The sequence below is a fragment of the Heterodontus francisci genome, unplaced genomic scaffold, assembly GCF_036365525.1.
Source record: "Heterodontus francisci isolate sHetFra1 unplaced genomic scaffold, sHetFra1.hap1 HAP1_SCAFFOLD_140, whole genome shotgun sequence".
Classification (NCBI taxonomy): domain Eukaryota; kingdom Metazoa; phylum Chordata; class Chondrichthyes; order Heterodontiformes; family Heterodontidae; genus Heterodontus; species Heterodontus francisci.
Genome location: NW_027141745.1, coordinates 4,245,186 through 4,255,708, shown reverse-complemented (window position 1 = coordinate 4,255,708; position 10,523 = coordinate 4,245,186). Strand labels below are relative to the sequence as shown.

The window sequence follows — 10,523 nt, the reverse complement described above, 5'->3', positions numbered from 1 at the left end:
TAAGGACACGTATCAATGAAAGTGGCACAGCAGGTTGAGAAAGTAGTTAATGAAGTATACAGGATTCTGGGCTTTATAAATAGAGTACAAAATCAAGGAAGTCGTGATAAACTTGTATAAAACATTGATTCGGTCTCAATTGGAGTATTAGTTTCAGTTCCAGACACCACACTTCAGGAAGAATGTTAACCCATTAGAGATGTTGCAGAAAAGATTCGTGAGAATGGTTCTCAGGGATGAGGAACTTCAGTTACCTGAATAGAATGGAGAAGCTGGGTCTCTTTTCCTTGGAGAAGAGAAGGTTGAGAGGAGATTTGATCGAGGTATTCAAAATCATGAGGGGTCTGGACAGAAAAGACAGTGTGAAACTGTTCACTTTTGTGGAAGGGTCGAGAATGAGTCGACACCAAGTTAAGGCGATTGCAAAGAAGCAATAGCAACCAGGAGAAAAAACGTTTTCACGTAGAGAGTGATTAGGATCTGGAATTCACTGCCTGAGAGTGTAGTGGAGGCAGATTCAACTGAGGTATTCAAAAGAGAATTGAATAATTATCTGAAGGGAAGAAAAGTAGATGGCTATGGGGAAAATACAGGACAATGAGAATAGATAAGATAACTGCCAAGCTTTGCTTGAAATAAAACCAGGCACATTGACTCTTTGGCAGTGAACTGTCAGTCACCATAAACTGCTGCATTCTCCATGGCAACGTCTCTACCAATCAGAATCCAATTGTCAACCAATCAGAACTCCCTTACATAGTATAAATGTACTGTTTGTCTTTCCATTGGTATTCTATAGATTTGTCCTGATGAGTGAAAGAGGATAATGTTCGACAAATGTCTTTGTTATCAGCAATACTCGAAAAAATTACGAAGTTTATCAAATTGTCTCAAAAGTAAAACTTTATATTAATTCACTTCTGTCCCACATCGGAATTGGCGGGCTTTTATTCTACGATTCGTAAATCGAAACCAATGTCTTAATTGATCGTTTACAACGTGGCTCTCTGATAGGTTGTGAAATCTCCCATTTCAGATCCCGCCAGTCGGCGATTTGCTGCGCTGGTGATTTTATCACGAAGGCAGTTTTGTGTGGTCACTTGGCTCCCGCTTTGCCCAGTCCTTTGACTCCTTCCCCTCTCCCAGAAATGATTAGTTTAGATATACAGCACTGAAACAGGCCCTTCAGCCCTCCGAGTCTGTGCCGACCATCAATCACCCATTTATACTAATCCTGCACTGATTCCTTGTTCCTACCACATCCCCACCTGTTCCTATATCTCCCTACCACCTACCTATTCTAGGGGTAATTTATAATGGTCAATTAACCTATCAACCTGCAAGTCTTTGGCATGTGAGAGGAAACCGGAGCACCCGTAGGAAACCCATGCAGACACAGGGAGAACTTGCAAACTCCACACAGGCAGTACCCAGAATTGAACCCGAGTCGTTGAAGCTACTGTGCTAACCACTGCGCCACTGTGCCGCCCCTTCACTCGAATCACTATTGAATGAGATGGGAACTTCTGCAGGCTCCTTTTTTTCAATACAGCCTGCCCCGAACTGCCTTCGAATAAGGACAGATAGAGCGCAGGAAGGGGAGTAGACCAAGTGAGGATTAAACAGAGAGCGGGAGAGGAGAGAGACAGTACAGAGAATGGTCTCGGATCGCTCTGCGCCCCCATCTCCAGCTTAAAACGCTTTCTCAATCATGGAACCGAAGTTTAAACCCTGACAGACTGGGTCTCCATCGCCAGGTATTTTCAGATGCCCTGGGCTTTTCACTAAGCACGTGTTACAATGAAAAGAAAGTATTAGTCCTGTCTCAGGTCAACCTGTCTCCTTCCATTCCAGTCTACAGTCTACTCCAGTTACTGTGCTCTTAACTCCATTGGCTCGAATCTCAACAGGATTCCCGCTTGCACTGACTTCTCCAGAGCAGAGGGAATTTCTCTACAACTTTTGTATTGGATGTGGGCGTCACTGGCAAGGCCAGTATTTGTTGTTCATCCCTAATTAACAACTGAGTGGCTTGCGAGGCAATTTCATAGAGCAGTTAAGAGTAAACCACGTTGCAGTGGGTCTGGAGTCACATGTATGCCAGACCAGGTAAGGACGGCAGATGTACATCAGTAAAGGGCATTAGTGAACAAAATGTATTTTTTTGCTGACAATTGATGATAGTTTCATGGCACAATTCCTGAGACGAGCTTTCATAGAATCACATAATAGAATCATAGAAAGTTTATGGCACAGAAAGAGACCACTTGGCCCATCGTGTCTGCACCAACGGTGAATCGAGCCACCCAGACTAACCCATCTTCCAGAATTTGTTCCATAGCCCAGCACGTTACAGCTCTCGACGTGCATATTCAGGCACCTTTTGAATGAGTTGAGCGTTCCTGGGTTTCCAACCCTTACAGTCTGCGAGTTCCAGAGCCCCACTACCCACAGGGTGAAAAACATTTCCTCATCTCCCCTCGAATCTTTCTGCCAATCACTTTAAATCTTTGCCCCTCTCGTCATTGACCTATCTTGTCCGATATATAGGCCCTTCACCTCCACTCTATCCAGGACCCTCAAAATTTTGTACATCTCTATCAGATCTCCCCTCAGCCTCCTCTGTTCCAAGGAGAACAACCACTGCCTATCCAATCTTTCATCACAGCTGTATTTTTCCAGTACTGGCAACATCCTCATAAATCTCCTCTCTCCCCTCTCTGGTGCAATTTCTGAAATGAGGTGACAGATTTTTCAGTTCCAGAATTTTTTTTCTGTTAATTTATTGAATTTTAATTCCACCAGCTGCCGTGGTGGGATTTGAAACGACGTGCCCAAAATATTATCTTGGATTTCTGGATTACCAGCTCAGTGACATCAAAGCATGCCCTTGAACAGAGGGAATGGGTGCTCAGTTCTCAGTTCCTCCTCATTCTTTCAATCTGACTCAAACAAAGCAACTCTCTCTCTCTCTCCAACCTTAGCTCCTTCTTCTATTCCCCACCACCACATACACACACACACACAAACACACACACATTGACCTGAAACGTTAACTCAGGTTCTCTCTCCAGAGATGCTGCCAAACCTGCTGAGTGTTTTCAGCACTTTCTTTCTCCACTTCGCCTTGAATGCTGTTTCCTTCTCCACTTTCTGCCAGCTCGCCATATTCCTTGATTATCTGAGAGACCAAAAATCTGTCCATCCCGACCTGAAATGTATTCAATGATAGAGAATCCACAACACTATGGGGTGGAGAATTCCAAAGTTTCACAACCCTTTGAGTGAAGTAATTTCTCTTCATCCAACTCCTAAATGATCGCCCCATATCCTGAGACTGTGTCCCCCTGTGTTACATTCCTCGACCAGCGGATACCATCTCTTATTGTCTACCCTATCCAGCTCCTTCAGAATCTTGCATGTTTCAATGAGATTGCCTCTCATTCTCTAAACTCCAGACAATATCGAATCAATATACTCAGCCTCCCTTATTAGGGAAACTCCCTCACCCTAAGGTTTACTGAACCTTCACTGAACCACCTCCAATTCAAGTATATCCTTTCTTAAATGTTGAGATGAAAACTGCACACAGTACTCCAGATGTGGTCTCACAAATAGCCTGCACAATTGTAACAAGACTTCTTTATTCCTTTACTCCAACCCCCTTCTAATAAAGGCTGACATGCCATTTTGCCTTCCTAAATGGTTGCTGTGCCTGCACGCTTAATGTCTGTATTCCTGTACAGGCTCACCCAAGACTGTTTGAACAGCAACACTTACAAGTTTCAGGGACGGGTTAGGTAGTGAATAATCCGCGCTCTGCTAGACAGTGCACAGTCAGGCACTGACAGTTAGGTTCTGTCCTGATGTCCAGGCAAAACTAGGATGGATAAACTCACCTGCACATCATAGGGGGGAACAATATCTGTCTCACACACAGCACTGATGGTGTGCTCTCAGACACAGTAACTGCCCACCTATCCATACATTCCAGGGAATCACTGCAGGTGAGATACTGCCCCTCCGATCTCCCATCAACTTTCCATCAGCAGAGAGAAAGGCAAGAGTGAGGACAGGAGCAGTCCCAGATTCCAAATGGTACTGCACTTTGAAGAGACAAGCGATGCAGTCTTGCCCCTCACAGATATTGCACCACAGACAGGGACATTATTAATCTCACACTTTGGAAATGTGTCAGAGACAGAGAAATAACAACGTTCCAGATTAACCCTCTCTTGCCTGTTGAGCTGTCTGCAGTCTGGCAGCTGAGGGCAGTTGGTTAATACTCTCAGTGACCGTGTGTATCACTCTGATTGAATTAATCTGATATTTGAGTCATGATGAAAATTTCAAACAAAGTTAACTGTCAGTCACCATAAACTATTGTATTTTCCATGGCAACACCTCTACCAATAAGAGTCCACCTGCCAACCAATCAGCACTTTCTTCTTATACAGTATAATTTCTTGCTTCTCCTTACATTGGTATTCTTGTGGCTTGTCCTGATGAGTGCAAGACGAAAAGCTTTGACAAAATGTCTCTATTTTCAGCAATACTCAAGCTCTGAACAACCAAACGACTAATTTTATCTGCGAATGCTGCCTCATAGATTAACTCCTACACAATCCCAGCAAACACACTGAGACCCTCTTCCCTCCCAACTATCACCAGGATTGGTTTGAGAAATTTCCCTTCAGGATCACAGTCGGTGAATGGTTATTTACATCAGAAGACACTGAGAGAAACTGAGAGAAGGGTTCTATCGAGTTGAATAGTTCAAGATTGTAAAGTCAGTTTCAATTACAAACACTCAGTTGACGGCGGTGAATTCAATTTCAGTCGGAAATCTCGGCGCACACTCCAGTGCCAGTACTGAGGGAGCGCTGCTCTGTCAGAAGTACCGTCTACCAGATCAGATATTAAAATAAGACGCCATCTGCCCTCTCAGGTCGATGTAACAGATCCTGATTAGTCTGAAGTAGAGCAGTAGTGGCAGGTGGGGGGTGGGGTCTCCCCGGTATCCTGGGGCCTAATATTTATCATTCATCCAACATTACTGCAGCATATTATCTGGGTTTTGGAATCTGGCTTTTGTGCAATCTTGCTGTGCACAAACTGGCTTCCGATTTTCCCACATCACAACAGCGACTACACTTCCCGTATTACTTCATTGGCTGTTGAGCGTTAGGTGATGCACTGAGGTCGTGAAGGGCTCTATAGAAATGCAAGTCTTCCTTCACTGCTGACAATGCATCATTCCAGGAATACAAAGTCTGAATTTCAAAGATTTAATATTTAAATCACGTATACAAAAACCGTGTGCGAAAATTATTAACAATATATCAACACTCTTTGCTACTCAAGTCCTTCCCAAAGGAGCTCCCATGGTTTCAGTGTGAGGATTGTGAGTGGATTGTCATCAATCAGGTGTTAATAGTTGCTCATAGTCTGTGGTCCCTCAGAACCCGAGTCTGAGGGGTCTTGCTCACAGTCTGCAGTATCACTGCTGTCCCCAGTGCAGTCTGGTCCAGCCCGCTTCCTGGCCGTGTGGCCGCACTGGGTTGTGGAATGGACACGGGCACGGATGCAATGTCACCCCGAGAGAGGGCAGAATGCACCAGGTGCACGGTGCCAGTCCCATGTGGCCAGGACTCAGCACTGACCGGTGGGAGAGTTGACTGCAGCAGAGCTGTGACACGACCGAAGCCACGGTCAATATATCCAACCAGCCTTTCCAAACCGGAGGAGACGGTACAGGTTAGAGCCTGAAAGGCGCCTGTTTGAGCCTCGATCAACGATGCCAGGTCGGGGACCACCGGATCCTGGACAGGGGGCATCACAGCGGCGTCCGTGGAGCTCACCATAGGCCCCTTGGTGGACTGCAAGGTGGTGAGGTATTGTGACAGAGCATCACCCAGTATGGACACAGACTCCTCCATCCTCTCAGACAGGGTGAGGCAGTTCCTGGACAGGTTGTCCAGTGCCTCCAGCAGTTGATGATGCACTTGGAAGATCCTCATTTTAAAGGCTGGGCTGGTGAACTCTCCATCCGTGTGCTCTTCGGCAGAGCTGGAAGCTGAGCTTGCCCTTCGGCCATCCATCTCCTGCACTCTCCTTTCCACCATGGCCAGCTTCTGCTCACCATTCCTGAATGATTCACTCTCCGTGCATCCTGACAACTGGACATCTCTTCCACCAGCGAATCCCGTGTTGATGTACTGGAATCTTGGTGCTGGTGACAAAGCCTTTTCTGTTCGCTGGTCCCCTTCCATCTCATACACAGCGGGACCCAAGTAATGGCTCAGACCTGGAACAGAGGGGAGAGGGGCAAGTGTCAGTGTGTGATGGGAAGGTTAGATAGCAGCAAGATGAGGGGGCAGCACAATGTGAGTGCAGGGCGCCACAACGTCCACGTGATTGTTTAACAGAAGAGAAAGCATTAGAGAATTAGGTCTTCACCCTGTGTCAACCGGCCTCCAACACTGTCATTCTGCATTCTTCTCCAGCTGCCAAGCCATATGATGTCCAGAGCTTCTTGCTCCATCTGATTGAGTTCCTGAATACAGGTCCTCTTCCTGGGCTTGTGTGCCAGTTTGTCCTGTGGAGAGAGTGGAAGGGAGTTAGTCTCTGCTGTCTGAGGCTGTAATCTGAAGAGGTGTTGGGGAAACTCCAGATAAAGGAAGAAAACGTGCATTTTTATAGCACCATTCAGGACTCAAGATGTCCCGAACAGTCTGGAGCCAATGGAGGACCTTGGAAATCTCGTCTCTGCTGTAATGTATGAAATGCGGCAGCCAATTTGCCAACAGCGTGGTCCCACTTTGAGATCAATGATCAGGTAATGTGTTTCAGTGCAGTTTTTTGAGGGATAATTGTTGGCCAAGGGAACCCAGGTGAACTCTCTTGTTCATCTTCAAAATAGTGCAATGGGATTGTTTACACCAACTGAGAGAACAGGACCATGGTCTGACATCTTACCTAAAAGGAAACACCAGTGTTAACCTAGATTCTGCTCTCAATTCTGTGGAATAGGACTGTAATCCACCATCTCTAACCCTAAGGTGACCTACTGTACCATGGCAGATACGAGCAAAGATAAGGGCTTGCATTTATATAGCAACTTTGAAGACCAAATGACGTTGTAAAATGCTTTATCGCCAATTAAGTACTTTGAAGTGTATACGCTGTTGGAATAGAAGAAAAGCGGCAGTCAATTTGTGCACAGCAAGATCCCAATTACAGCAATGTGATTCTGACCCGATCATCTGCTTTTGTGGTGTTGATTGAGGGATTAATATTGGGAAGAATTGTCCCTCTGCTCTTCCTCCACATAGTGGCCATGGGATCTTTTACATCCACCTGAGAGGGCAGACGGGATCTCTCTTTGTCATTTCATCGGAAACGTGGCACCTCTGACTGACGTACAATTGTTTGGGGACCCGGTGAGACCGCACCTGGAGTACTGTGTGCAGTTTGGTCTCCGCACCTAAGGAAGGATATACTTCCCTGGAGGTAGTTCTGGGTTGGTACCTCGGATGAGAGGGTTGCCCTACGGTGAGATGCTGAGCAAATTGTGCTCATACTCTAGGCAGTTTAGAAGAATGAGAGGGGGTGGCTCACATTCGTACCAATGGCATAGGTAGAAAAAGGGATGAAGTCCTGCAACAAGAATTTTGGGAGCTAGGTAGCAGATTAAAAAGCAGGACCTCATAGGTTGCAATCTCTGGATTACCCCTGGTGCCATGTGCTACTGAGTATAGGAATAGAAGGATAGAGCAGATGTATGCGTGGCTGAAGAGATGATGCAGGAGGGAGGGCGTTAGTTGGCTGGATCTCTCGGTCTGTTTCCAGCGAAGGTGGGACCTGAACAAGTTGGATGAGTTGCACCTGAACCGAAATGGGGCCAACATCCTTGCTGGGAGATTTGTTAGTGCTGTTTTCTTTTTTTTTTTGGGGGGGGGGAGGCGGTGCTGGCTAAATTAATTTGGCAGGTGATGTGATACAGAGTGGAGGGACAGTAGTGGTGATACAAGTCAAATATAGAAGAGCAATTCAGTCAGACTGGAAGGCAGTGCAAATATAGACCTGGTATGGCACAAGCGAATAATGCAAGGCTGGATTGCAACTGTTTTAAAGCAAGGAGTCTTACTAGTAAGGCTGATGAATTGCGTGCGTTGATTAACACATGGGAATATGATATTATTGATATCACTGTGACATGGTTGAGGGAAGGGCAGGACAGGCAGCTCAATATTCCAGGGTATAGAATCTTCAGGCGTGACAGGGGAGGGTGTGAAAGAGGAGGTGGTATTGGACTGTTGAACAGGAAGTCAATTACTGCAGTAAGGAAGGATGATATCTTGGAGGGTTCCTCAAAAGCGCAGGGTCAATAACCAGTGGGCATAGATTTAAGCTAAGGGGCAGGAGGTTTAGACAGGATTTGAGGGAAGAAACATTCACCCAGAGGATGGAGAAATCTGGAAAACACTGACTGAAGGGGTGGTAGTGGCAGGAAACCTGACAACATTTAAGCAGTATTTAGATGAACACTTGAAACGCCATAGCATTAAGGTTACGGGCCAAGTGCTGGAAAATGGGATTAGAATAGATAAGTGCTTGATGGCTGGCACAGACATGATGGGTCGAACAGCCTGTTTCTGTGCTGTATAAATCTATGATCTCATTGAAACATATATAACTCTGAAGGGGTTTGCTAAGGCAGACACTGAGAGGGGTTATCCTTCAACTGGGGAATCTAGACACAAGGACACAGCCTCAGTATTAGGGGCCAATCCTGCAGGACTGAAAGGAGGAGAAATGTATTCACTCAGAGGGTGTGAAACATTAGAATTCTACATCTCAGAAGGTTGCAGATGCTTTATCTTTGTGTATTAACAAGACTGTGATTGATACTTTTGTAAACTCTCAGGGTATCGAGGAATATGAGGAGCAGGTGGAAAATGGAGCTGAGGTAGAAGATCAGCCATGATTGTATTGATGGTTGGAGCATACTTCAGGGGCCATATGGTATATACCTGCTCCTCATGGCCTTAGCAGCACTTGCTCATTGATGGGTCAAGTTAGTTTGTTGTGCTCAGGTCCTGGAGTGGAACCTGAAATCACAGAGTTGTGACTGAGAGGTCACAGTGTTACCAACAGAGCCGCAGAGCCATGTACCACAATGATAGTAGGAATGAGGGTCTTCAGTTAATGTGGAGAGACTGGAGAAGCTGGGATTGTTCTCCTTAAAGCAGGGGAATATAATGGGAGATTTAATAGAGGTGTTCAAATTGGGCGGGTTTTTATGCAGTCAATAAGGAGAAACTATTTCTCTGCTCCTGTTCAAATCCAGCAGTGAGATCGTACATGTCACACGTGACTTGTTTAACCCAATCATGTTAAGGACGCACTTCTGACAGTGTCGCAGTCCCTGAGCAGTGACCGGGAGTCTTACCCTTGCAGTGCGGGTGATGTCGTTGAACTTCTTGCGGCACTGCCCCCCTGTCCGGATGATATCAGTCCTGGCATTCACATTGAGGGCCACCTCCTCTCAGGCCTGGCGTAGTGTCTGTCTGGGCATCTTCCTCCCGTCCGAGGGGAAGAAGACTTCCTTGCGGGACCTCACCTGTTCCACCAGAATCTCCACTGCTGCATCGCTGAATCTCGGAGCTTTCGATTCCGACATGTTTCAGGGACGGAGGCGGCGAAGAAGCAGCGACTGCAGACAAAGTGAAGGAGGAGAGAGAGGTTGAAAGAGCGCCGGGCCCGCCGGAAATCCCAGCCGCCGGAAATTCCCAACCTTCCAGCTGGGCGAGCAGTCCGTCACTTCACCGCAGGCTGGCTCATTGTCCCAATCCCATACAAAGACTTGCCGCCAGTCAAAGTGATTCCTGCCAATGACAGGAGCTTTCAACAGTCCCGCCCGATAGCCACCCGCAGTCAAAATGCTCCCTGGCTCTGACAGCAGCGGTGCTGCTCGAGAAAGAGCTGTGTTAAAGCAGCACAAACACAGTTTGAAATGCAACCCCCACCTCTTATTTAATGTTGAATTCCTTGCTTTAACATTTGCAGCACATCACACAGACAGTATTCTGTCGGTATTCTGTTCAGTACAAACTTGCTGACTGATTTATTTGAACAGGAGATAAATACACCAAACACAGATTGTAAATAGGTGATTAATTCTGCATCTGTGACTAACTGTATTGTGTCTAAGTGCAATATTAACTCTGTATCTGTCAGTATCTGGTTTTGTGTGTGAATGTGCTATGAATTTTCTCTCTGTCACTATCTGGGACTATGTGTGAATGCGGCATTAATTCTGACTCACATCAAAACAGAAGGAAATACTCAGCAGGTCTGGGAACATCTGTGGAGAGAACAACAGAGTTAATGTTTCAGGTTTGCGACTTTTCATCAGAACTGTTAAAGGTTAGAAATGTAACAGGCTATGAACAAGTGTAAAGTGGGCGGGGTGGAGGGGAAGAAGAACACAAGGGAAGGTGTGTGAGAGGGCTGAGGAC

At 46.1% G+C, this 10,523-nt stretch overlaps 1 pseudogene; it reads right to left on the bottom strand.

Annotated features, from left to right (window-relative positions):
* Positions 1–5,441: 5,441 nt before the first annotated feature.
* On the bottom strand, positions 5,442–9,724 carry LOC137364611 (uncharacterized; annotated as a pseudogene).
* Positions 9,725–10,523: the final 799 nt, after the last annotated feature.